This window comes from Xenopus laevis, chromosome 9_10L (assembly GCF_017654675.1).
Source record: "Xenopus laevis strain J_2021 chromosome 9_10L, Xenopus_laevis_v10.1, whole genome shotgun sequence".
Classification (NCBI taxonomy): Eukaryota; Metazoa; Chordata; class Amphibia; order Anura; family Pipidae; genus Xenopus; species Xenopus laevis.
This window is the reverse complement of record NC_054387.1, coordinates 8,089,835-8,114,142: the sequence shown is the minus strand read 5'-3', so window position 1 is coordinate 8,114,142 and position 24,308 is coordinate 8,089,835.

Here is a 24,308-nt window from a genome sequence, read left to right as displayed (position 1 = left end):
TCCCCCAATACCGCAGTCTATTATTTTATGGATCTGTAGCAATGTTTCTTTTCTATTTTTGTGTCAACTAAAACAGATGTTTAGGAAATTTAAAGGGAAAAAACAACACATTTTGTATTTCAGAATGAAAATAGATTGACCTTTCTAAATTTGTGCTTTCTGGCATGCGAATATTATCAAATATCTGGCAAATTGCAGGCCAGAGTAAAAGGGAAGGGGTGCTGGGGATTAATGGCAATGTGCAGGGGAGAGTAACAGGGAAGGGGCTCCAGGCTTTAGTGCCAATGTGCATGGGAGAGTAATAGGTAGGAGGTGCCAAGTATTAGTGCCAATGTGCAGGGGAGAGTAATAGGTAGGAGGTGCCAAGTATTAGTGGCAATATGCAGGTGAGAGTAACAAGGAAGGGGTGCCAGGGAATTAGGATCAATGTGCAGGTGAGAGTAACAGGTACGGCATGCTGGGTATTAGAGGCAATGTGCAGTGGCAAGTAACAAGGAGGGGGTGCTGGGTATAAGTGGCAATATGCAGGTGAGAGTAACAAGGAAGGGGTGCCAGGGATTACAAGCAATGTGCAGGGGAGAGTAACAGGGAGGGGGTGCCGGGGATTAGTGGCAGTGTTCAGGTGAGAGTAACAGGGAAGGGGTTCTGGGATTAGAAGAAATGTGACGGGGAGAGTAACAGAAAGGGGGTGCTGAGTAATAGTGGCATTATGCGGGTGAGAACAATCGGAAAAGGGTGCTTGGATTAAAAGCAATGTGCAGGTGAAAGTAACAGGGAGGGGATGCTGGGGATTAATGGCAATATGAAGGTGAGAGTAAAGCTGTCCATACACATATAGATCCACTTGCCTAATAATCAGATGTTTAATTTGGTACCTACAGGTCAACGATCAGATCCTAATGTGGGCCTATGCAGACCCATCAAGAGAGGACAGTATCAGTATGCCAATGCAGTCCTTGCCAAACAGGATTTTTACACTGCCCAAAAGATATGTGCCTAGTGTTTTGGGTGATTTGCAGTAGCATTGTTGGCTAGAGTAACAGTGCAGCATGTTGTGGGTAGTGGCTATATGTAGGTAAATACAGGTCTTGACTGGCAATCTGTAAATTCTGGCAAATGCCAAAGGGGCTGATGTAAGATGCCATAGACAGTCACTATCTATTGGGCCTGTGGAGGGCTGTTTAGGCCTCAGTGTACATGAGATGCTAGGGCCCATTTCAACCCAACCAGACCTAAGTGGCAGTAACAGTAAGTCCTGCAACAGAACAGTAAATTCTAGTCCTGCATTTAAACTGTGCCTGTTTGTTACGGTAAGTTGGACCCAACTGGACATAGCATTTGTTTTGCACCTTCATTGTCTGCTTGTCTGGTCTGGATTTATAATAACTGTCTCAAGTTTAGGACAGACCGGAATGGAGCAAGGACAGGGATTATATTATGAGTGTGCATTTAATAACGTCTGTGCGGTTAATAAAATTAGTGCAGGCAGCAGATGGGTCATTTAGCATTTGAAGGAGGGTCAAAGATCAACACAGAGGGGCCATATTCACCCATCTCCTGGCTAATGTAAGTTGCATCACTAAAATACTTGGGAAAAGAGTTCTGAACTGTGTTGTATTACAGTTACTATAATAAATCACTCAGACTGCACCATCTAGTGGATTAAGTGTTTGGATTCCGGTTCCCAAACTGAGATTCTGGGGAGATTTTAATAAGAATATAAAAATAATCAGTTGTTTATCAAAGGGTAATCAAAGTTTAAAAAGCAGAATTTGGCTGGTTCATGAACAACAAGTTGCTGTCAGAACATTAGGCCAAGCCTGATATGGAGGATTCAATCATCAGAATCTGGGCATGTAAACAGAGCTCTGCACAAAGTAGTATATAGACATACAAAGTAGTGCAGAAATACATTCTACATGGTCTGCCATTCTACACATTGTGTCCATGATGGATCCTTATGCCCAAAGAAAGAAGTAGGAACTTTGAGCATTGCTAAATTATCTACATTTTTTTCTTAGAATAGCTGAACAATGCACTAATTCTTTGAATGAGGATGGGGATTGCAAAGGATACAAAATAGAACATAGCCAACCGATCCTTGAATTGCGGCCTAGAAGGGATACGGTGGAATTAAGTGTTTTGTTTTAAATTAATTAGATTAAGAACATGATATTGTTTAGATGTTAGATACAAATCTGATACCATACTCTCACATACTATAAGATAACCCACTCTGCTATAATAAATATTTCAGTAGTTGTATTTATTATTCGCCACAGTCTCTCATTGATTAGCTGATCCATGCCTTCTCCAGTGAGTAGTATTGGGGGGGGGCGTGTTAGGTCACACCCACTGCTCCTCTGGTAGTTCTTAAACTGAACATAGTTTTGACCAAGAAGTTGCCTCATTAAAGAAGCATTGGTGGAGATTCGATAGGCCCTGCCAAAAAAGTAGTGAAAAGAACAAGAAACATGGCGCTTTCCTTCAAGGAAGAAGAAAAAGAAAGATGGCAGCCCTTCTACAAGGAAGAAGAACAAGAAACATGGCACCCTCCTCCAAGGAACACTGGTTCAGAGAGCTTAAGCAACCTGTGGAGGAAATTGTATAAAGAGCTCTGAGCCTGAGGGTCCTTCACAGAAGAAAAGTAAATCCTAGGCTGTATCATTATGGGAATGCTAAGCCAGAGGCCTAACAGCTCACCTGGCAGGAGCTTTGAAGAAATCATTGGAAATCTGAGAAAATACTGAGAATATTGTGCAATAATACTCAGTAGATTCTGGAATGAGACAAAGATGTAGGTGGAGCTGGACTAGAACTAACTAACAGTCTGAGGGGATGCAAGAATCAGATGGAATTAGTGGTGGGCAGTAGTGATGGGCGAATTTGCGCCGTTTCGCTTCGCCGAAAAATTCGCGAATTTCGCGCGAAATTCGCGAAACGGCGAAAAATTCGCGAAACGGTGCCGGCGTCTCGTTTTTGACGCCGGCGCCCGTTTTTGACGCCGGCGCCCGTTTTTCCGACGCCGGCGCCCGTTTTTGGCGCCGGCGACTTTTTTCGAAAAAAAAATTTTTTGACGCCGGCGAATTTTTACCGCGAATTTTCGCTGGCGTTTCGCGAATTTATTCGCTCGACGCGAATCGCGCAAATTCGCCGCGAATTCGCGCATGGCGAATAAATTCGCCCATCACTAGTGGGCAGAAGATGCCACAGGGTAGAGAAGTGAGAGGACCAGGATGGTTGCCTTCAGAGGAAACTAAGACTATGCAGAATAAAGGGTGTGGAGGTCAGAACTGCACAGAGAAAGATGATATACAAGGGCAGCATAATTATTCCCTGGTCTTTGCCCTGTCTCTGCAAGGGCGTTTATGGCGTGTGGGGTTGAATTACCATGAATTTTTCTTTATGGGATGAACTATATGGATGATCAAACAGTGTGGATTTACACGCCCTCCTTTCTGATGTCAATAAATCGTTGAAATTTTCACGTAGGCCTGAGTGTCGTGAGGTTTATCTACACTGCTACAGTATATGGATGATCAACCATTCATTTTCCTGCAATATATGTGGATCCCCAAACAATCCTTTGGAATAGTCAAATCCTATTACATAATGGTACTGAGAATAAAAATATGGTAGGATGGGGGCTTCTCTTGTATTGTTACAATATGTGGCACTTTATGCCCTAGATATTATCTGAGCCTGGGAATAAAGAAGGAAGGGATAATTGGGTCAGTCCATCTCACAACATGGTCTGAAAGTCAGTTGTTCACTTGGGCTTATTTCTAATTAACATTTGCCAGGCCCACCTTCAGAAATGTTGGGTCCTGTATTACTTATTTAAAGCTCCCGTCACCCTGGGGGCCAGGTTATGAGTCCAAGTCACTGCTTCCTTGGCCCCTTAATGGTTGGCCCAGCCAATTATGTAGAACAAGGGCCCATTAAAACATTTAAATTGTCCAGCTCAGTAGAATGGCTAGTAACACCACTGACCCACCATGACCAGGCTTGTTACCAGCAATCACGCTCTACTTCAACCTCCACCCACCCTCACAGCCCCATGCCTTATGCCCAACAAAATAAGAGCTTCTTGTCTGTCCAGGCTATAATTTTGTTGTCATTCTTAATTTTAATTCCTTATCTTTCTGTTCAGGCCCTCTCCTATTTACTTTTTAGTCTCTCATTTGAACCACTGCCTGGTTGCTTGGGTAAACTGGACCCTAGCAACCAGATAGCTGCTTAGATTCCACATGGGAGAGCTGCTGAACAAAAAGCTAACTAATTCAAAAACACAACATATTTAAAATTAAAACCAACTGCCACCTGTCTCAGAGGCGGGGCCAATTGCACTTGCACAATGAGGCAAGAATGGTTTCCATGACGCAGCGCATGACATCACAATGAGATCTATACAGCATCATGCACTGACTGGTAAACAACTTCAGTTCGTGACACGTGACGGTAGCGATCAGCAGCCATCATGAGTCAAGAGAAAGATCAAACTTCAAATACTAATTATCAATCTTCGAAATCTCATCATGAAAGCCAACGTGACTCAAGTCCTACTCCAACAGACCAGCCTCCAAAAAGCCGACCCTCTATTGTCGATCCTATTTGGGAAATTATCGACCCAAAGCCAAACCTCCAGGATCTGTTTGATGAATTCAGAGAGACCATCTTCCTCGGCATATTACCTGAGCTTAAAGTCAAGTGGAGCAGGAAGATGACTCGGTAAGTCATGAGGGTTGTGACCCAAAACAAACACACACATAGAACACCCCCAAATTCCTTTGCAGCTACAAACTCCAACTTTCCACAGTTGGCTGAGCTGGATAGAGGATAGGCTTCACAAAAATAACTAAACCTAAAGGTTTTCTTTTCAACAACTTATTTCACAGTATCAAAGAGAAAGAAATACATTTTACTTTATCCAATACAGATTTATGAATATGCGGCCGCTGGCAATATTAGATACAGATAGAATATTAGATACAGAAAATGACCAGTTTTGACAGTTGAGCCTTTTCTTGTTATTAAGTCTATTATTGTCACTTCTTTTATTTAAATGAAACGTGTGGGCCCTCATTTAAAGTGAAATGGAAGCAAAAATATTCACTATTGTAGAGGTTTTACATTTCCTAAAACCTACTTATGCTGTTTGGCAGTTCAAAAGTCAAACTGTTGCTTCATGCAGAAGTCAGTTACCCAAGTAAATCCCTAAGTCTACTGCAATGTATGAGAGAAAGCTGTGTATGTCTAGTATATGTGCATACAAGAGGCCTTATCTATAAAAGTACCTACAAAATAGTTCTACATGGACTGCCATTCTATTCATTGTACAGGTATGGGATCTGTTATCCAGAATGCTCAGGATCTGGGGTTTTCCAGATAACAGATCTTTCTGTAATAAGGATCTTCAAAGCTTAAGTCTACTAGAAATTCAAGTAAACATTAAATAAACCCCATAGGCTGTTTTTGCTTCCAATAAGGATTAACCTTATCTTAGTGTGGATCAAGTACAAACTACTGTTATTATTATTACACAGAAAAAGGAAATTAATTTTTAAAAATGTGGATTATTTGGATAAAATTGGAGCCTATGGCAGACAGCCATTCGATACGTCAGAACATTCTGGATAATGTGTTAGTGGATAACAGATCCAATACCTGTACAGGATAGCATACATTATGGTTTTAGTAACGTGTGTACAGAAAGATATATTTTTTCCAAACATCCCAAGAAAGAAGCAGGAAGTTTTTGGGTAGTGATACATGTGGGTCACAGATCGATTGTCACTTAATATCTACATTTTTTTCCTAGATCGTCTGGACAATGCGTTCATTCTATGAATGAGAATGGGGATTGCAAAGGATGCGTAATAGAACTGAGCCAACCAATCCTTGAATTACGGCCTAGAAGGGACACAGTGGAAGTAAGTGTTTTGTTTTATAAGTATTAGATAACTTAAGCTTTGCATGCTGTAAGACAGTGATCCCCAACCAGTAGCTTGTGAGCAACATGTTGCTTTCCAACCCCTTGGATGTTGCTCTCAGGGTCTTCAAATCAGGTGCTTATTGTTGAATTCCAGTTTTGAAATCAAGTTTCAATTGCATAAAAACTAAGTATAGTGCCAAGTAGAGCTTCTTGTAGACTGCCAGTCCACATAGGGGCTACCAAATAGCCAATCACAGCCCTTATTTGGCACCCAAGGGACTTTTTCATGCTTGTGTTGTTCCCCAACTCTTTTTACATTTGAATGTGGCTACCCCTGCTGTAAGATAACCCAGTTGCCTGTATCCAGTATTTAAGTAACTGTGTTTAATATTCCCTGCAGTCTCTCCTTCATGAGATGATCCATGCCTTCCTATGTGCCAGAAACCAGAGAGACCCAGACGACCCGCATGGGAAAAACTTCCTAAAGATAATGGAGGTCATCAATAGAAAGGTCGGCACAAATATAACGGTAAGTGATTTATTACAATATGGTATTTGAATTAGATATAAATCCTGCAATGGTGGTGCTGGTCCTCCTCTGACCCAGCTAGGTCACTCAGCAACTGTAGAAAATTCACATATCCGCACACACACTATTATCTGCAGTCGTGGACGTGGCCCCTCTTTTTATTAATATTCCCCAACTGCAGATAATAGTGTGTGTGCAGATCTGTGAATTTTCTACACTCTAAGATGTATGACTATGAAGATTTTCATTCATCCAGGTCATGGTATATCTAGTATAGGTAAAGTTAAAACAACTGGACTTGCTGAGTAATCAATGAAGACGTTTCACTACTCATCCGAGCAGCTTCTTCAGTTCAACTGACTGGTGTGGGAAATTTAAATCTTTTATATCTTACATTTAAATCTTACACATGGTAACCAAACACAGCAGGTCGGCGGGGGGCCACACAAGGGGGGGTCGCGGGCCGCCAGTTGTACTAGATTATGTATCATCACGGATGTTACATGTTGCTTTTATGTTATTTCCTTAGATTGAACACAGTTTTGATGAAGAAGTTGAGGCATTAAAGAAGCATTGGTGGACATGTGATGGGCCCTGCCAAAAAGTAGTGAAAAGGACAAGAAATATGGTGCCCTCCTCCAAGGAACGCTGGTTCCGAGAGCATGAGCAGACATGTGGAGGAAATTTCATAAAGACCTCTGAGCCTGAAGTACCTGCACGGAAAAAAAGACAATTCAAAAAGACCCCTGAGTCTGAGGGTCCTGCAGGGAAGAAAAGGAAAACCTAGGCTGTATCATCACTGTAAATGCTAAGCCAGAGGCAAATCAGCTCAGTTGATAGGAGCTTTCAAGAAAATATTGGTTCCAACAGAGAGCTGGCATGAGATGTGAACCAAAAAAGCTCCCGAAATTTCTATCTGTAAGTATCAATCATCCCATAAATTAAAGGGCTGCCATGACTTTCTCTGTATGACATTGTACAATAAATGATAGGTGGCTCTACCCAGAATGCAGATCCAACCATACCAGCACTAAACCTAACCCCAATGGTCATTAGTAGGAAAGCTAAGTCTATAGCTAGCCAGGTTGCCCCAAATCAATTAAAGAGAAACTTTTTATTTATAAAACAATACTGACTTTTAACTTTGACAATTCTAAATAATACAGAAGGGCTGCTCCCTGGACCCCATGCCCAGTATTGGCAACAATTCTGCATTTGTCCTTTATTGTATTGTGCCCCTCTTGTATATGCGTTTGTGCCTATTACTTTCTTTCATTCATTGCTTTTGTTTTCTTACCATTAGGTCACCAGAGCAGCCAAACGGATACAACCCTGGCAGTAAACTTGTGCAAAACAGAGATTCCTTCTTCAGTACATTCCTTTCAATGAGGTGACATCTGTACTGGTTAGCGCCAGGAGAAAGAAGTGTTAAAAGAAGAATGCTTGGCAATAATTCTCACCGGAGAATCCAGCTTTATTAAGGAGATCCTCCAGATGGCCAACTCTTCTCAACCTTCAAGTGTTATAATTTATCTTGTCATCTGTATTCTAAATACCTTGTATTAATAAATGTAATGTTTTATTTAATCACCTTTTTGTCTCACTGTCTGTGTGTAAGAAGAATATTGTCAGGACTTACCCTGGTGGTCTAGTGGGCAGCGGGGTCCACCACCGCTCCATCAGAACAGTTAAAAAGGGGAATTTAGTTTTCAGCAAGTTGCCCGTTGTTAGGTTCAATTAGCTTGTTCCTGGGTGTTTATTCCTAGTGATTCCTGTTTGATCTACTGTGTTTGACCCTTGCCTGCCTGCTTACTACTCTAGCCTCTCCAATCCTGACCTTGCCTGTCTGAAACTACGTTGATCTCTCAAATCCTGAAACCTTTGCCTGTCCTCCGATTATTCTATGATCTTTATTCTGATTCTGGCCTGTCTGACTATTCTAACTGCTTGTGCTGGCCCAGGCTGCCTGTTTCTGGTGGTGTTCTTCCTTCATTTTCCTGGTGAGACGATCGTGCCCCTTTGCTAGTCCAGAACCCTTAGCTTTGCTCCTCTCTCTGTTAAGACCTGGCGGCATCCAATTAGCCGAGGGCTCCTCCCGAGGTGAAAGGCGGCGGTTAAAGGCAGAAGTGAGAGCCGAGACCAGGGAGCTTAGCTTGGGTTCTGGATATAGGGTGCCAAACTTGACAAATATGTATGTATGAAACATAAAGCTCAGAACCAAGAAGATGCATTGGGTTTACATGAAGAGGGACAAGGGCATTAGTAGGATATATTAGAGGTCTCTTTAAAAGGTTCATATTAGGTCAATCTATCCTTCTCACTAAAACTTTCTCAGCATGGCTGTGCCCTGTATAACATCAAACATTTGGATGGACATTTATTTTTTAAAGAAAGAAAGTGTCCTTCTAGCAAAAATAATTGAAGATACAAAAAAGCCTACTCATTAATTGAGAATGTTGACCTTTCAATAAACAGCAAAGACTCCTAACAAGCTACATGAGCAGTTCTCCTTAAAATGAACTTACTATGAAGGCTGAGCAAAATACAAAAAAATAGGAAAGGAGTCTTGCTTTTTACCCAAAATGCAAACATCCTTTTCCTAGAAGTGTAGTGTTATTGCTACTGCTGCAAACGAAAGCAAAAGTTGGCACCGGAATCAGGCAGTACAATAATTTGCACAAGTTTTGGACATGTGGACATGGGGAAAATTCACTAACCTTCGAATTTGCATCCAGGGTGCCGAACGCTGGCAAAGTTGCGCTAGCGTTACTGCTCCAAATGAAGCGAAGTTGCGCTAGCGTTGCCTAATTTGCATACAGCGGGAAGTTAAAGTTCAATGGACTTACATGTTGCAGCTAATACATTACACTACACAAGCCCGGGAAACCTTAATAAAATAAAGTTGTTGTATTGCCCTACACAAGAGCCCAGTGTATAGTTTATGTGCCATATGTTAGGAAATGTAAGGGGGGAAGCCAGTTACCCCAAAAGAAATTTATGCTATTTTTCAGCCTATCACCCTGAAAAAAGAAAATACGCTAGCGTTTTTTGGGACTTAGAAAAAATTTCAACTATATTTTTTAGGAACTCCTATCTACTCTATTGCACTTCGCCTGGTCTGAGGTGGGGAAGGCAAGTCTGGCGCAAGAGGTAACATTCAGTAAAATCTTTGTGAATTTGCTTAATGACGTCCATTAGCATGATCGCAAATTCGCCAGGCGTTAGGGAGCAAAGTAGAGTCTATCTCCTTCTCTAGTGAAGTTACGCCAGCGACCGTTAGTACATCGGTGAAGTACCAAAATGACATCACACTGGCGAATTTTCGCCCGCATTAGTCACTTCAAATGCATGATATCCAGGTAATGCATCTTTGAACACAGCATACATAGGAAATCTGGACATGCTCCTTGACTTGTGGCCCAGAAATATAAGTAGAGTCTAAATGAGAGACAGAGAGAGAGAGAGAGAATGCTACATTTCTGCTTGGACAGACATTACCTGAAGGCTTAAGGAAGAAGTGGAGGAGGACTCATGATAGATATACAAAATAAATCCTTTGAAACCAATGGGGCTCTTTAAGTAATTAGTTCACATCCCATTCACAAGGGCCATGTATAAAACGCAAGGCCTATCCACACCTAGTTACGTTACTGCATGTTAGGGAGGTCCCCCAGCATTTTGGCTTAAGACATATTAGTGACTGTATATGTGGGGTGATAATTGAAGGATGTTGTGCAAGAACTAGGGTGAGGTTGATGCCCAACTTGGTATCAGGAGTACTGAGAATAAATGTGCAATAATACTCGGTAGATTCTGGAATGAGACAAAGATGTAGGTGGACTAGAACTAACTAACAGTCTGAGGAGATGCAAGAATCAGATGGAATTAGTGGTGGGCAGAAGATGTCACAGGGTAGAGAAGTGAGAGGACCAGGATGGTTGCCTTCAGAGGAAACTAGGACTACGCAGAATAAAGGATGTGGAGGTCAGAACTGTACAGATAAAGATGATATACAAGGGCAACATAATTATTCCCTGGTCTTTGCCCTGTCTCTGCAAGGGCCTTTATGGAGTGTGGGGTTGAATTACCAGGAAGCTTTTTTTATGAGATGATCTATATGGATGATCAACCATTCATTTTTCCTGCAATGTATGTGGATTCCCAAACAATCCTTTGGAATAGTCAGATCCTTATCCTATTTCATATCATTACTGAGAATAAAAATATGGTCGGATGGGGGCTTCTCTTGTACTGTTACAATATGTGGCACTTTATTCCCTAGATATTATCTGAGCCTGGGAATAAAGAAGGACTGGATATTTGGGTCAGTCCATCTCACAACATTGTCTGAAAGTCAGTTGTTCACTTGGGCTTATTTCTAATTAACATTTCGAGGCCCACCTTCAGAAATGTTGGGTCCTGTATTACTTATTTAAAGCTCTCATCACCCTGGGGGGCAAATTATGAGTCCAGGTCACTGCTTCCTTGGCCCCTGAATGGTTGGCCCAGCCAATTATGTAGAAAAAGAGCACAATAAAAAATGTAAATTGTCCAGCTCAGTAGAATGGCTAGTAACACCCCTGACCCACCATGACCAGGCCTAGTTACCAGCAATCACTTGAACTTTCAGTAGAAGAGAGGAGAGCACTCTGACGCAGATTAACTGCTTGTGATTAATATTTATTTAAGCTGCTATACACAACATTCATCAGGTGCTAATTGGCAGAGCGCGGATTCCCTACTTCCACTTACCAGCAATCACGTTCATTATCACTTCAACCTCCACCCCCCCATGTCTTATGCCCCACAAAATAAGAGCTTCTTGTCTGTCCAGGCTATCATTTTGTTGTCATTATTAATTTTAATTCCATATCTTTCTGTTCAGGCCCTCTCCTATTTACTTTTCGGTCTCTCATTTGAACCACTGCCTGGTTGCTTGGGTAAACTGGACCCTAGCAACCAGATAGCTGCTGAGATTCCACACGTGAGAGCTGCTGAACAAAAAGCTAACTAATTCAAAAACATAAAATATTTAAAATGAGAACCAACTGCAAGCTGTCTCAGAGGCGGGGCCAATTGCACTTGCATAATGAGGCAAGAATGGTTTCCATGGTGCAGCGCATGACATCACAATGAGATCTACCAGCATCATGCACTGACTGGTAAACAACTTCAGTTCGTGACACGTGACGCTAGCGATCAGCAGCCATCATGAGTCAAGAGAACTATCAAACTTCAAATACTAATTATCAATCTTCAAAATTTCATCATGAGAACCAACGTGACTCAAGTCCTACTCCAGCAGACCAGCCTCCAAAAAGCCGTCCATCTATTGTCGATCCTATTTGGGAAATTATCGACCCAAAGCCAAACCTCCAGGATCTGTTTGATGAATTCAGAGAGACCATCTTCCTCGGCATATTACCTGAGCTTAAAGTCAAGTGGAGCAGGAAGATGACTCGGTAAGTCATGAGGGTTGTGACCCAAAACAAACACACCCAAAACACCCCCAAATTACTTTGCAGCTACAAACCCCAACTTTCCACAGTTGGCTGAGCTGGATAGAGGATAGGCTTCTTGTTATTAAATCTATTATTAAGTCACTTCTTTTATTTAAATGAAATTAAATGTGTGGGCCCTCATTTAAACCAAAATGGAAGCAGAAATATTCACTATTATAGAGGTTTTACATTTCCTAAAACCTACTTATGCTGTTTGGCAGTTGAGAAGTCAAACTGTTGCTTCGTGCAGGAGTCAGTTACCCAAGGAAATCCCTAAGTCTACTGCAATGTATAAGAGAAAGCTGTGTAGGTCTAGTATATGTGCATACAAGAGGCCTTATGTATAGTACCTATAAAATAGTACATAAATACATTCTACATGGACTGACATTCTATTTATTGTACAGGTATGGGATCTGTTTTCCAGAATGCTCAGGATCTGGGGGTTGTCCAGATAACAGATCTGTTGCAGATTGCTTTCTGTAATTTGGATCTTCACACCTTAAGTCTACTAGAAAATCATATAAACATTAAATAAACCCAATAGGCTGGTTTTGCCTCCAATAAGGATTAATTATATCTTAGTTGTGATCAAGTACAAGCGACTGTTTTATTATTACACAGAAAAGGGGAATTCATTTTTAAAAATGTTGATTACTTGGATAAAATGGAGTCTATGGCAACGGCCTTTCCATAATTTGGAACTTTTTGGGATAATGGGATTCTGGATAACGGATCCAATACCTGTACAGGATAGCATACATTATGGTTTTAGTAAAAAGTGTGGACAGAAAGATATATTTTTTCCAAATGTCCCAAGAAAGAAGCAGGAAGTTTTTGGGTAGTGATACATGTGGGTCACACACATGATCTTCGCTTAATATCTAATTTTTTTTCTTAGATCGTCTGGACAATGCGTTCATTCTATGAATGAGAATGGGGATTGCAAAGGATGCGTAATAGAACTGAGCCAACCAATCCTTGAATTACGGCCTAGAAGGGACACAGTGGAAGTAAGTGTTTTCTTTTATAAGTATTAGATAACTTAAGCTTTGCATGCTGTAAGACAGTGATCCCCAACCAGTAGCTTGTGAGTAACATGTTGCTTTCCAACCCCTCGGATGTTGCTCTCAGGATCTTCAAATTAGGTGCTTATTGTTGAATTCCAGGCTTGAAATTGAAAGCAAATTTCAATTGCATAAAAACTAAGTCTAGTGCCAATTAGAGCTTCTTGTAGACTGCCAGTCCACATAGGGGCTACCAAATAGCCAATCACAGCCCTTATTTGGCACCTCAAGGGACTTTTTCATGCTTGTGTTGTTCCCCAACTCTTTTTACATTTGAATGTGGCTCACAGGTTAAAAGGGTTGGGGACCCCTGCTGTAAGAGAACCCAGTTGCCTGTATCAAGTATTTAAGTAACTGTGTTTATTATTCCCTGCAGTCTCTCCTTCATGAGATGATCCATGCCTTCCTATGTGCCAGAAACCAGAGAGACCCAGACGACCCGCATGGGAAAAACTTTCTAAAGATAATGGAGGTCATCAATAGAAAGGTCGGCACAAATATAACGGTAAGTGATTTATTACAATACGGTATTTGCATTGGATATAAATATATATTTACATATACTAGATCAGTGCTGTCCAACTTCTGTGTTATCGAGGAACGAAATTTTTCCTGCCAACATGTGGAGGGCCGATAATGGAAGCCAGTGTTGACCACTCCCTGTTTTTAAACCACACCCTCTTTAATCCACACCCATGTTACCACAAGACCATATCCACATTAATTGTAGTAGCACCCCAAAAAATCAAATGGCTGGTGGTCACTGCAGGGATATCACTCATATGTGAAAAAAGTTGTCATATTAAGACATACCCTTAAATCCATATACTTCCTCATCCCCTGTGGATAACACAGCACCCCCAGCACATGATTAAACACCTTAGGGGCCCCTAACAATAATTTATTTTCAAATGCTAACAAAACCCTCAGAACCAATACCAAACTTATGTTCCACAGGCAGAGTATGTCACACACAGGCAGAGCAGGGCACACACAAGTGTGAACAATGCAGGGGGGTCACAGGTGTGAACAATACAGGGGATTAGTCTAAATTTGAGGTTTAAACAAAGCAGGGGCCAGGTAATCTCTGTAGTGATACCATTTAAAGTTTACACAAGGTAAGAAAACACAGCAGGTCGGCGGGGGGGCCACACAAGGAGGGGGATCCGCCCACAGGCCGCCAGTTGGACAGCCCTGTACTAGATTATGTATCATCACAGATGTTACATGTTGCTTTTTTGTCATTTCCTTAGATTGAACACAGTTTTGATGAAGAAGTTGAGGCATTAAAGAAGCATTGGTGGACATGTGATGGGCCCTGCCAAAAAGTAGTGAAAAGGACAAGAAATATGGTGCCCTCCTCCAAGGAACGCTGGTTCCGAGAACATGAGCAGACATGTGGAGGAAATTTCATAAAGACCTCTGAGCCTGAAGTACCTGCACGGAAAAAAAGACAATTCAAAAAGACCCCTGAGTCTGAGGGTCCTGCAGGGAAGAAAAGGAAAACCTAGTCTGTATCATCACTGTAAATGCTAAGCCAGAGGCAAATCAGCTCAGCTGATAGGAGCTTTCAAGAAAATATTGGTTCCAACAGAGAGCTGGCATGAGATGTGAACCAAAAAAGCTCCCAAAATTTCTATCTGTAAGTATCAATCATCCCATAAATTAAAGGGCTGCCATGGCTTCCTCTGTATGACATTGTACAATAAATAATAGGAGGCTCTACCCAGTTGTGCCACCCTCATACCCAAGCACCAACTTTCCCACTCATATCCCCCAGTCACATAAGGGGTAATTGTGTGACACTTTTAGTTTATATTTCTTTACTGAAAGATTTGATTTGGTGGGCTATTTAGATTCCATGACTTATTGATAGCTATACCTCAAATCCCAGGCTTTCTTTATATATAAAACAATATTGACTTTCAACTTTAGCAATTCTAAATAATACAGAAGGGCTGCTCCCTGGACCCCATGCCCAGTATTGGCAACAATTCTGCATTTGTCCTTTATTGTATTGTGCCCCTCTTGTATATGCGTTTGTGCCTATTACTTTCTTTCATTCATTGCTTTTGTTTTCTTACCATTAGGTCACCAGAGCAGCCCAACAGATACAACCCTGGCAGTAAACTTGTGTAAAACAGAGATTCCTTCTTCAGTACATTCCTTTCGATGAGGTGACATCTGTACTGGTTATCGCCAGGAGAAAGAAGTGTTAAAAGAAGAATGCTTGGCAAAAATTCTCAACGAAAGACCCACCGCAGCTTTATTCAGGAGATCCTCCAGATGGCCAACTCTTCTCAACCTTCTTCTACCATTTCTGTTCAATTCTTTTGGATCACAAGTGTTATAATTTATCTTGTCATCTGTATTCTAAATACCTTGTATAAATAAATGTAATGTTTTATTTAATCACCTTTTTGTCTCACTGTCTGTGTGTAAGAAGAATATGTATGTATGAAACATAGGGCTGAGAACCAAGAAGATTGGGTTTACATGAAGAGGGACAAGGGCATTAGTAGGATATATTAGAGGTCTCTTTAAAAGGTTCATTTTGGGTTAATCTATCCTTCTCACTCAAACTTTCTCAGCATGGCTGTGCCCTGCATAACATCAAACATTTGGATGCACATTTATTTTTTAAAGAAAGAAAGGGGCAAGTTCACAAAACGACGAAGCGCCTAACGCTAGCGTTAATTCGCTAGCGTAGCGCATTTTCATTAATTCGCCGATTCACTAACGGACGCTGACGTAAATTCGCTAGTGTTACTTCGCACCCTTACGCCTGGCAAATTTGCCCAACGGACCGACAGTGAACGGACTACGCAAATTCACTGACGCGCGAATTATTCTGAACGCTACCTTTTACGCCAGACTTCCTTCGCCATCTCAGACCAGGCGAAGTGCAATAGAGTAGATAGGGATTGCTTCAAAAAAAGTTAAAAAGTTTTCTAAGTCCCAAAAAACGCTGGCGTTTTCTCTTTTTTTATGGGTGATAGGCTGAAAAAGATCAAAAAAAATTTTGGGGCTACCCTCCTTCCCCCCTACATTTCCTTACTCATGGCACCTTAACTATACAGTGGGCACATGTGTAGGGCAAAATAAACATTTTATTTGCTGTTTTGAAGGTTTCCCAGGCTTGTGTAGTGATGCTACATATACCTCCATTGTAACTTCAATTTGGCGCCATATGCAAATTAATGATCGCTAGTGTAACTTCGCTTTGCTTGGCGAATTAACGCTAGCGCAACTTCGCAACCTTATGCTTCCCCTGAGCGCAACTTCGGATTTTAGTGAATTTGCGTAGCGCTGGTGAAAATACGCCTGGCGAAGTGCGGCGAAGCGGACTCTGGTGCAACTACGAATCTTAGTGAATTTGCCCCAAAGTGTCCTTCTAGCAAAAATAATTGAAGATACAAAAAAGCCTGCTCATTAATTGAGAATGTTGACCTTTCAATAAACGGCAAAGACTCCTAACAAGCTACATGAGCAGTTCTCCTTAAAATGAACTTACTATGAAGGCGAAGCAAAATACAAAAAAATAGGAAAAGAGTCTTGTTTTTTACCCAAAATGCAAACATCCTTTTCCTAGAAGTGTAGTGTTATTGCTACTGATGTAAAAAAGCAAAAGTTGGAAGTACAATAATTTGCACAAGTTTTGGACATGGGGCAAATTCACTAACCTCCAGTTGTAGATTTGCCAGGACAAGGCCAATTCACTAAAATCCAAAGTTGCGTTCAGGGCGCTGAACTCTGACGAAGTCATGCTAGCGTTACTGCGCGAAGCGTAGTTGCGCTAGCGTTGCCTAATTTGCATATGGCGGGAAATTAAAGTTCAATGGATTTACATGTTGCAGCCAATACATTACACTACACAAGCCCGGGAAACCTTAATAAAATAAAGTTGTTGTATTGCCCTACACATGAGCCCAGTGTATAGTTTATGTGCCATATGTTAGGAAATGTAGGGGGAAGCCAGTTACACCAAAAAAAAATTACGCTATTTTTCAGCCTATTACCATGAAAAAAGAAAATACGCTAGCGTTTTTTGGGACTTAGAAATAATTTCAACTATTTTTTTAGGAACTCCTATCTACTCTATTGCACTTCGCCTGGTCTGAGGTGGGGAAGGCAAGTCTGGTGCAAGAGGTAACGTGCAGTAAAATCCGCATCTTAGTGAATTTGCATAATGACGTCCATTAGTATGAGCGCAAATTCGCCAGGCGTTAGGGAGTGAAGTAGAGTCTATCTCATTCTCTAGTGAAGTTACGCCAGTGACCATTAGTACATTGGGCGAAGTACCGAAATGACATCACACTGGTGAATTTTTGCCCGCATTAGTCACTTGACCCTTTAGTATATTTGCCCCCATTAGTGTAGACTCCAACTGCGTGATATCCAGGTAATGCAACTTTGAACACAGCATACATAGGAAATCTGGACATGCTCCTTGGCTTGTGGCCCAGAAATATAAGTAGAGTCTGAGAGAGAGAGAATGCTACATTTCTACTTGGACAGACATTACCTGAAGGCTTCAGGAAGAAGTGGAGGAGGCCTCATGATAGATATACAAATTAAATCCTTTGAAACCAATGGGGCTCTTTAAGTAATTTGTTCACATCCCATTCATAAGGGCCATGTATAAAATGCAAAGCCCGCCCACACCTAGTTACGTTAGTGCATGTTGGGGAGGTCCCCAAGCATTTTGGCTTAAGACATATTAGTGACTGTGTATGTGGGGTGATAATTGAAGGAGGTTGTGCAAGAACTAGGGTGAGGTTGACGCCCAACTTGGTATCAGGAGTACTGAGAATAAATGTGCAATAATACTCGGTAGATTCTGGAATGAGACAAAGATGTAGGTGGAGCTGGACTAGAACTAACTAACAATCTGAGGAGATGCAAGAATCAGATGGAATTAGTGGTGGGCAGAAGATGCCACAGGGTAGAGAATTGAGAGGACCAGGATGGTTGCCTTCAGAGGAAACTAGGATTTAAGAATAAAGGACGTGGAGGTCAGAATTGTACAGAGAAAGATGATATACAAGTGCAATATAATTATTCCCTGGTCTTTGCCCTGTCTCTACAAGGGCATTTATGGTGTGTGGGGTTGAATTACCATGAAGCTTTTTTATGAGATGATCTATATGGATGATCAACCATTCATTTTCCTGCAATGTATGTGGATTCCCAAACAATCCTTTGGAATAATCAGATCCTAATCCTATTTTATATCATTACTGAGAATAAAAATATGGTCGGATGGGGGCTTCTCTTGTACTGTTACAATATGTGGCACTTTATGCCCTAGATATTATCTGAGCCTGGGAATAAAGAAGGAAGGGATAATTGGGTCAGTCCATCTCACAACATTGTCTGAAAGTCAGTTGTTCACTTGGGCTTATTTCTAATTAACATTTCCAGGCCCACCTTCAGAAATGTTGGGTCCTGTATTACTTATTTAAATCTCTCGTCACCCTGGGGGGCAAATTATGAGTCCAGGTCACTGCTTCCTTGGCCCCTGAATGGTTGGCCCAGTCAATTATGTAGAACAAGGGCCCAATAAAAAAATGTAAATTGTCCAGCTCAGTAGAATGGCTAGTAACACCCCTGACCCACCATGACCAGGCCTAGTTACCAGCAATCACGCTCACTATCACTTCAACCTCCACCGACCCTCACGACCCCATGCCTTATGCCCCACAAAATAAGAACTTCTTGTCAGTTGGACAGCCCTGTACTAGATTATGTATCATCACGGATGTTACATGTTGCTTTTTTGTCATTTCCTTAGATTGAACACAGTTTTGATGAAGAAGTTGAGGCATTAAAGAAGCATTGGTGGACATGCGATGGGCCCTGCCAAAAAGTAGTGAAAAGGACAAGAAATATGGTGCCCTCCTCCAAGGAACGCTGGTTCCGAGAGCATGAGCAGACATGTGGAGGAAATTTCATAAAGACCTCTGAGCCTGAAGTACCTGCACGGAAAAAAAGACAATTCAAAAAGACCCCTGAGTCTGAGGGTCCTGCAGGGAAGAAAAGGAAAACCTAGGCTGTATCATCACTGTAAATGCTAAGCCAGAGGCAAATCAGCTCAGCTGATAGGAGCTTTCAAGAAAATATTGGTTCCACTAGAGAACTGGCATGAGATGTGAAACAAAAAAGCTCCCGAAATTTCTATCTGTAAGTATCAATCATCCCATAAATTAAAGGTCATGGCTTCCTCTGTATGACATTGTACAATAAATAATAGGAGGCTCTACCCAGTTGTGCCACCCTCATACCCAAGCACCAACTTTCCCACTCATATCCCCCAGTCACTGCATAAGGGGTAATTGTGTGACCCTTTTGATACTCTAGTTTATATTTCTTTACTGGAAGATTTGATTTGGTGGGCTATTTAGATTCCAGGACTTATTGATAGCTATACCTCAAATCCCAGGTTTTCTTTATATATAAAACAATATTGACTTTAAACTTTGGCAATTCTAAATAATACAGAAGGTCTGCTCCCTGGACCCCATGCCCAGTATTGGCAACAATTCTGCATTTGTCCTTTATTGTATTGTGCCCCTCTTGTATATGCGTTTGTGCCTATTACTTTCTTTCATTCATTGCTTTTGTTTTCTTACCATTAGGTCACCAGAGCAGCCAAACGGATACAACCCTGGCAGTAAACCTGTGTACAACAGAGATTCCTTCTTCAGTACATTCCTTTCGATGAGGTGACATCTGTACTGGTTAGCGCCAGGAGAAAGAACTGTTAAAAGAAGAAAGCTTGGCAAAAATTCTCACCGAAAGACCCACCGCAGCTTTATTGAGGAGATCCTCCAGATGGCCAACTCTTCTCAACCTTCTTCTACCATTTGTGTCCAATTGTTTTGGATCACCAGTTTTATATTTTATCTTGTCATCTGTATTCTAAATACCTTGTATAAATAAATGTAATGTTTTATTTAATCACCTTTTTGTCTCACTGTCTGTGTGTAAGAAGAATATGTATGTATGAAACATAGGGCTGGGAACCAAGAAGATTGGGTTTACATGAAGAGGGACAAGGGCATTAATAGGATATATTAGAGGTCTCTTTAAAAGGTTCATTTTAGGTCAATCTATCCTTCTCACTAAAACTTTCTCAGCATGGATGTGCCCTGCATAACATCAAACATTTGGATGCACATTTATTTTTTAAAGCAAAATAAATTGAAGATACAAAAAAGCCTACTCATTAATTGAGAATGTTGACCTTTCAATAAACAGCAAAGACTCCTAACAAGCTACATGAGCAGTTCTCCTTAAAATGAACTTACTATGAAGGCAGTGCAAAATACAAAAAAATAGGAAAAGAGTCTTGTTTTTTACCCAAAATGCAAACATCCTTTTCCTAAGTGTAGTGTTATTGCTACTTAGGTAAACCAGAGCAAATGTTGGCACCGGAAACAGGAAGTACAATAATTTGCACAAGTTTTGGACATGGGGCAAATTCACTAACCTCTCACTCTCAGCGCAACACTTCAGCAGGCGTAGATTCACCAGGACAAGGCCAATTCACCAAAATCCGTAGTTGCATCCAAGGCACAGAACGCTGGCGAAGTTGCCCTAGCGTTACTGCGTCAAGTGAAGCGAAGTTGCGCTAATACATTACACTACACAAGCCCGGGAAACCTTAATAAAATAAAGTTGTTGTGTTGCCCTACGCATGAGCCCAGTGTATAGTTTATGTGCCATATGTTAGGAAATGTAGGGGGGAAGCCAGTTACCCCAAAAAAAAGTTTACGCTATTTTTCAACCTGTCACCCTGAAAAAGGAAAATACGCTAGCGTTTTTTGGGACTTAGAAAAATTTTTTTTAGGTACTCCTAGCTACTCTGTTGCACTTCGCCTGGTCTGAGGTGGGGAAGGCAAGTCTGGCGCAAGAGGTAACATTCAGTAAAATCCGTATCTTAGTGAATTTGCGTAGTGACATCCATTAGCCAGAGCGCAAATTCGCCAGGCGTTAGGGAGCGAAGTACCACTAGAGTCTATCTCCTTCACCAGTGACCGTTAGTACATCAGCGAAGTACCAAAATGACATTACACTGGCAATTTATTGAACGCGTTAGTCAATTGGCCCTTTAGTAAATTTGCCCCCATTAGTGTAGACTTCAACTGCGTGATATCCAGGTAATGCAACTTTGAACACAGCATACATAGGAAATCTGGACATGCTCCGTGACTTGTGGCCCAGAAATATAAGTAGAGTCTGAGAGAGAGAGAGAGAGAGAGAGAGAGAGAGAATGCTACATTTCTACTTGGACAGACATTACCTGAAGGCTTAAGGAAGAAGTGGAGGAGGCCTCATGATAGATATACAAAATAAATCCTTTGAAACCAATGGGGCTCTTTAAGTAATTTGTTTACATCCCATAGAGCTAAGGGCCATGTATAAAACGCAAGGCCCGCCCACACCTAGTTACGTTACTGCATGTTGGGGAGGTCCCCCAGCATTTTGGCTTAAGACATATCAGTGACTGTGTAAGTTGGGGTGATAATTGAAGGATGTTGTGCAAGAACTAGGGTGAGGTTGATGCCCAACTTGGTATCAGGAGTACTGAGAATAAATGTGCAATAATACTCGGTAGATTCTGGAATGAGACAAAGATGTAGGTGGAGCTGGACTAGAACTAACTAACAGTCTGAGGAGATGCAAGAATCAGATGGAATTAGTGGTGGGCAGAAGATGCCACAGGGTAGAGAAGTGAGAGGACCAGGATGGTTGCCTTCAGAGGAAACTAGGACTACGCAGAATAAAGGATGTGGAGGTCAGAACTGCACAGAGAAAGATGATATACAAGGGCAGCATAATTATTCCCTGGTCTTTGCCCTGTCTCTACAAGGGCCTTTATGGTGTGTGGGGTTGAATTACCATGAAGCTTTCTTTATGGGATGATCTATATGGATGATCAACCATTCATTTTCCTGCAATGTATGTGGATCCCCAAACAATCCTTTGGAATAGTCAGATCCTAATCCTATTTCATATTGTTACTGAGAATAAAAATATGGTAGGATGGGGGCTTCTGTTGTACTGTTACATTATGTGGCACTTTATTCCCTAGATATTATCTGAGCCTGGGAATAAAGAAGGAAGGGATAATTGGATCAGTCCACCTCACAACGTTGTCTGAAAGTCAGTTGTTCACTTGGGCTTATTTCTAATTAACATTTGCCAGGCCCACCTTGAGAAATGTTGGGTCCTGTATTACAAGTTATGAGTCCAGGACACTGCTTCCTTGGTCCCTGAATGGTTGGCCCAGTCAATTATGTAGAACAAGGGCCCAATAAAAAAATGTAACTTGTCCAGCTCAGTAGAATGGCTAGTAACACCCCTGACCCACCATGACCAGGCCTAGTTACCAGCAATCACGCTCACTATCTAGTCAACCTCCACCCACCCTCACATCCCCATGCCTTATGCCCCACAGAATAAGAGCTTCTTGTCTGTCCAGGCTATAATGTTGTTGTCATTCTTAATTTTAATTCCTTTCTGCTCAGGCCCTCTCCTATTTACTTTTCGGTCTCTCATTTGAACCATTGCCTGGTTGCTTGGGTAAACTGGACCCTAGCAACCAGATAGCTACTGAGATTCCACACGGGAGAGCTGCTGAACAAAAAGCGAAATAATCCAAAAACACAAAATGTTTAAAATGAAAACCAACTGCAAGCTGTCTACAATCAATGTCTACATCATAACGGTTTATTTGAACAGTCCTATTGTATAGTTGTTTTGTACATATATTTTCAAAATGGCTAAAAATCTACTATGCAAAGTAGCCCTACATTCCTATATAACCCAGCATGCTACTTTATGCTGAAACATAATGCAGAGGCGGGGCCAATTGCACTTGCAAGGATGGTTTCCATGACGCAGCGCATGACATCACAATAAGATCTACCAGCATCATACACTGACTGGTAAACAACTTCAGTTCGTGACACGTGACGCTAGCGATCAGCAGCCATCATGAGTCAAGAGCGAAATCAAACTTCAAATACTAATTATCAATCTTCAAAATCTCATCATGAAAACCAACGTGCCTCAAGTCCCACTCCAACAGACCAGCCTCCAAAAAGCCATCCATCTATAGTCGATCCTATTTGGGAAATTATCGACCCAAAGCCAAACCTCCAGGATCTGTTTGATGAATTCAGAGAGACCATCTTCCTCGGCATATTACCTGAGCTTAAAGTCAAGTGGAGCAGGAAGATGACTCGGTAAGTCATGAGGGTTGCGACCCAAAACAAACACACATGGAACACCCCCAAATTCCTTTGCAGCTACAATACCCAACTTTCCACAGTTGGGATAGAGTTGGGATAGAGTTGGATAGAGGATAGGCTTCACAAAAATAACTCAACCCAAACTTATTTCACAATATCACAAAATATATTTTACTTTATCCAATAGAGATATAAGAATATGCGGCTGCTGGCAATATCAGATACAGATACAATATTAGATACAGAAAATGACCAGTTTTGACAGTTGCTGTTTGGCAGTTGGGAATTCAAACTGTTGCTTCATGCAGGAGTCAGTTACCCAAAGAAATCCCTAAGTCTACTGCAATGTATGAGAGAAAGCTGTGTATGTCTAGTATATGTGCATCTATAGAAGTATCTACAAAATAGTACATATATACATTCTACGTGGACTGCCATTCTATTTATTGTACAGGTATGGGATCTGTTCTCCAGAATGCTCAGGATCGGGGGTATTCCAGATAACAGATCTTTCTGTAATTTGAATCTTTAAAGCTTAAGTCTACTAGAAATTTAAGTAAATATTAAATAAACCCTATAGGCTGGTTTTGCCTCCAATAAGGGTTAATTATATCTTAGTTGGGATCAAGTACAAGCAGCTGTTTTATTATTACACAGAAAATGTTGATTAGCTGGATAAAATGGAGTCTATGGCAGATGGCCTTTCCATAATACAGAACTTTCTGAATAACGGATCCAATACATGTACATACATGATAACAGCATACATTATGGTTTTAGTAAAAAGTGTGGACAGAAAGATTTTTTCCAAATGTCCCAAGAAGCAGGAAGTTTTTGGGAAGTGCCACATGTGGGTAACAGATCGATCGTCACTTAATATCTACATTTTTTTCCTAGATCGTCTGGACAATGCGTTCATTCTATGAATGAGAATGGGGATTGCAAAGGATGCGTAATAGAACTGAGCCAACCAATCCTTGAATTACGGCCTAGAAGGGATACAGTGGAAGTAAGTGT